At 43.6% G+C, this 4,969-nt stretch overlaps 1 protein-coding gene across 10 annotated transcripts in view; it reads right to left on the reverse strand.

Annotated features, from left to right (window-relative positions):
• Positions 1-4,969, reverse strand: part of HIC2 (HIC ZBTB transcriptional repressor 2) — a 141,789-nt gene that overhangs the window by 102,283 nt on the left and 34,537 nt on the right. For 5 of the 10 annotated variants that reach the window (XR_002095595.1, XM_019506937.1, XM_019506934.1 and 2 more), the window contains one exon: positions 4,455-4,518. The exons of 3 other annotated variants lie outside the window; for them this stretch is intronic. The gene's annotated coding sequence lies outside the window, so the exon portion shown is untranslated. Of the gene's footprint in view, positions 1-12; positions 2,519-3,167; positions 3,845-4,454; positions 4,519-4,969 lie in introns of those variants that run through there. 2 more of the 10 variants (XR_002095597.1, XR_002095598.1) reach the window with 2 other exon arrangements.

A 4,969-nucleotide genomic window follows, 5' to 3' on the forward strand; every position in this document is an offset into this window, starting at 1 on the left:
TTTGCCTCATTCTAAATACACAAGCAACCTACAAGATGTGGACTTCCCTTCCCCCATGTTACCATCAGTAGGATATTCATCACTCAAAGCCCAGTGACAACACTTTCCTAGTCAGCAACTGAAACAGTGCTTGCATTAGAGCAGTGGCATAGAAGTGGCTGCAGGGAAGGACTGAAAGGAAACTAGCTGGGAAAGAGGCAAAAAGAGCAGGACTACTGGGGGAGCACTTTTCTTACTGAACCAAGCCAATTACCTGCCCAGACAACCATAACTTCTAAGACATTGTCTAGACAAGGTGCATCATCAGGAAATTTTAACTAGCAGTTTGAAAAGCCTAGTGTAGACAAGGCATGCTACCTTTAACCATGTGTCTTGCTTGTCCAAACCGGGTTCTCAATGCCAGCTTAGCCAGCACAGCCCCACATCACAATTTTAAATCCCAGTCCAAGAGTTCGAGGCTACATCCAGACCACGAGTGACCACAGGGACTAAGCTGGATTGTAACCGCAAGGTCATCAGAACATCGAGCCACAACTGGAAGATCCTGCCTCTGCTCTGTTTGTATTTTATGCTCAATAGATTAAATTAAAAATGGAAATTTTCATGCGCATGTGTGAAGTTATCATCATTTTTAACTCCAGCTATGATTTTACAGGTAAACATGACACCTACAGGACCCAGAAAGTATTTTCTACGGCACTTTATCCACAGCACTGCTCTACAACCTTTAAGACAACAGAGGATCTCAAAGCACTTTATAATCAATGACTTTGCTACCTGGAGCGCACCTGTAAGTGCACACTAGCTTTAGAGATGGGTAAATAGCTCCTCTAACATTACCAAGTTGGCACAGTTTTAACTCAGGACACACTTGGCCTGAAGACATTGATTGCAGTGGGAACTGCACATGCCATTGATCTTGACTGTGGCGGGGAGAGTTGGAGAACACAAGGGCGTTTTTCAGGTTGTGCAGTTAGGAAATTATTCAGGGCATAGAGCTAGTAACAAGCCCTGGAATTACAGTCCCAGTCCCAAACTTCATAGGTAGGAAGTAAATTGATGGTCTTCGCCTCTAGAGATGGAGTGGCATTGTTTAGGACACAGCTTTGTCAGCTCTGCTAGAGATGCAGAAGAGGCAAGGGGATTTTAAACCTAAAATCTGACAATCTTATTGTGGGACTATGGGGCAATATGATGAGAGCAGGATCTTCCCTCTTTCTTTCAACATTTCCCCAGAAACTAACAACAGGTTTTCAGGGGGCAGGGAAGAGTTACCCTGGATCTCAGCAGCCCTGGCATTGACACTCCACAACTAGATCTGTAATGTAAACACCACCCTACCTTGATAGGGCAACAGGGCTAACAAAGAGTTCGGTCTGGGCGCTGCTACAATAAATACCAGAAGAATTACAAATGTGGTAGCTTCTTCTTGCCCTTCCAGCAGTATTTGGGGAATGGCCTGTCATTCTGAAAGACTGATAATTCCTCATTGCTTGTCCCAGGCAATAGGTGTGCTCCTAACCAAATAGGCTTACCACTTAAAAGCTTAATTGCACCTGTGATTTAACCCTTATCCCCAAAAGCACTTGGGCGCATTTGGATTTGGGAATTTCAGGTGTGGAACTGTGGCTTGCATTCACAAACAGCTGGGCAAGCTGGAGAAGCAGGACAGGAAAAAGGACAAAATTACATACAGCAGGAAGCACAGGAAGGGGAAGAAAAAATAATTGTATTTCATTTTGAAGAGATTTAGCTGCCTTTGCATTTCCAGCTGTGTTTGGGTAAGGGCCACCTCACTGTTTGCAATGAAGGGCAGGTTTCATGGTCTCAGATTTCTTTTCCACAACAAAAAGATCAAAGTTTGAGCCACTTGTGCAACTTGGGTGTTTACAACAAGCTCCTCTAATTGCACAGCAAGCCCTCTCTGTCTTTATCAATCTCACACTCAGCTGTGAGCCTTCGTTTCATATGTAGCATGAGAAATGGGAGAAAGAGAGATAGCCCAGGTCCAACTTGAATTACAACCTGCCATCCTTCCTGTCTGATCTTGCATTGGAGCATAAATATAACTTTTTAGGGAGGGTTTTAATACTTCAGGAATAAAGACTCACCCACATGCTTTTCTGTAAAGCAGTCACGTACTCTCAGATTTTTACAACCCCCCTTAAAAATGCAACCTATCAAGCGCAAATATAGACTTCCATAATTTGTGATTTTTAGCAATGTGAATGAGTTGCATTCACATGCCCTCTGAACTGTAGGCCAAACTCTCAACATAGTGCAAGTAACATAGACAGATGGACTGTTCTGCATTCCCATAGGGAGACTGTGATGCTGCTTCAGAGACTACAGAAGGGGGAGATGGGGGGGAGCAGTAGCCCTGAAGGTAGGCACAACATGAATTTACACTTGGAGCACTTAGAAGATATGACATTCTGATTCCCAGTCTTATTTACAGTACGAGTCTCTATAAAAACTCGGGAACCGCACAAAACTTCCTGGGTCTCCGTTTCACCATCTATAAAGTAGAGATAAAAACATGTAAGGTTTTGAGAGATGTTATTAATTAACATTTGTGAAGCACATATCTTCAGATGGAAGGTACCATATAAATATTAATAAGCTCAGGCTACTGGCAGCATGCATGTCTCTTGGGACTAGCAAGTTGCATGCATGGATCAAAGGGGGCATGTAGCTCTAAAAGGCAGAATGGTGGGAGTTGGCTCTGTGTTTAATTATTTTTTTAAAACTAGATCCTCTAGACTGTTGTGAATATTCCCTATCAGGTTACAGCAGCTTTCAATTACAGTTACATTTTATCCTTAGGCAAAGTTATACAGTGTACCTTTAATATTAGCAGGGCACATTTTCACTCCTAGAGATCTTTATTCCACATACCCTTAGTAATGTACTTGTAAATTGGGGGCGGGGGGGGGGAATCAAATCAACTGGGAAATAAGAATTTTCACTTCACACTGATCTGAATGAATATCCCTCCCCTACTAACATCACTGGTCAACTTTCTCGTCCACTGGAGTTGGAAAGGAAATAAAAGGGGGCACTGCGAAAAAGTGGTGAGGCTAGTTTTCGAAATATTAGCACAGCAAGACTTTGCACACAGCGGAGTTTTGTTCAGGATGAATACAATGGAACAGCCACATACAGGCTTAAAATGTCAGACTGTTTCTGTTTTATTTAACCATCATATCGAGAACAAGAGTGGCAAAGCTTATAGCTAGGAACAGGCTTCAGAAAGGTCCATGGCTTTAATCATGACCCTAAGTGGGTATTTTGGTACAATGACGGGGTAGCATTACAACATGATCTACAGCAGTCCTTTCCAACCCACTCCCTTGCCTGGCAGGCATGCTGAGGAGGAAACTTTCTGCAGATACCTCAGGAATGCAGTGTGACCCCAGGCACCAAGCATGTTCTAGGGAGGCTGTTTGCCAAGTGTCTCCAGTAAATCCCAACATTCGACACTGCCTTGATATCAAGAGAACGGAGATCCAAGGGGAGCAGTCCTGCACCTCCCTCAGTCTAGCTCTGGGAGAATATTCTGAGTCTCACTATTGGTCTTCTTACCATGCTCAAGATGTACAACATGCTCATAGAGACAACTGTTGGTTGCTCAGTGAAGACCACCTTGGACAAATTTGTCACACAAGGCCAACTGGACATAAGCTCCTCAGTTACTTCTCTGTACTGAACTTGCTAATTTCCACCCTGTTTTCTGGAACAATGCTAAAAATTTGATGTTGCCTTCCAGGCTTGCTGTGAAACCAGTGCTGACAACAAACTTGAGTACATCCAGTGGTTGCAGCTGAAGCAGGAAAAGTGGGACCTACAGTTCATTAAAGGTAATAACAACAGCGAAGGCTGCAATGTAGACACAGTTGGAAGTACCCCTGCCCTGTCATTTAACTGCTCAGAATAGGTCCACTGGAGACGGTATTACCTCCTAGTACGTCCCACATTAGCACCCCTGTTGCACCACCAAAAGGTCGTTTTCAATACAGATGAGGCCCCCGTAGATGTACACAATGAGCACAAACCTGACCGGCAGACCATCGCCATGGGTACCCAAGAGTTTGGATGTTAATGGCATTGGTCAAGAACTGTTCCATGTGTCCAGGAAATATGCTTGCTACTTTTACACAAAACGTAATCCCTTGTAAGCATTGTGTTGAAGACAGTATAGATAAATCGGTATTTATACACATCTAGCATCACATTAAGCAAGGAACATGTTTTCGAAGGAATGTGGAGGTGGCATCAGAGTGCCAGTAAGTTCAACATAAGGAACTCAACCCAAACTGGAGAGTCACCTTATTCCCACCACCCAAACCATTTCTGCACCACCATCCTTTTCAAGGAAAATCCAACCCTCAGAAGTGGCCAACCCCTTTTGCTGAACAGTTGCCCCAAAAAAATGAATTTGAAAAAAGCCATACCATTTTCTGTCCCCAGAACTAAGTTAAATGGCACCCGGCTCCTCTCTGTATAACATCATGGGCCCTGGCATGGAGAAGATACAATGGAAAAATCAGAGGGTGAGAAGATTTATGCTGCCCCTCCCTCCCCCAACAAGCATTTTCTTAGCAGTAACAGAAGTCATTCTGGTTTCCAACTCCCCCTCCCCCTTATAAAGGAGGCATGATCATAAGAGAAATCTATTGGCAAATAGTCTGATTAGTCTGTTGTTGGGTATAAAGAATTCAACACCAAGAAAGAAAACATGCTGCTGTTCTAGTATCAGGCAGCAACATCTTCCCATCTGTACGAGTACTGGGTTGAACATTAGCTTTTGAAAGAGAATAAAATATTTCAGTTATGGAAATACACTCTTCTCTTTATACTTGGACAGTTTCCAACAGGACAGTCCGTTTTTCCCCCTGTACACCTTTTTCCTCCTTTACCATCTACTGCCTCGTTCATCAAATATTCCACCCTCTCGCCCCCCCCCCCC

Source organism: Gavialis gangeticus, unplaced genomic scaffold, assembly GCF_001723915.1.
Source record: "Gavialis gangeticus isolate Ggan-Ray unplaced genomic scaffold, GavGan_comp1, whole genome shotgun sequence".
Lineage (NCBI taxonomy): Eukaryota > Metazoa > Chordata > Crocodylia > Gavialidae > Gavialis > Gavialis gangeticus.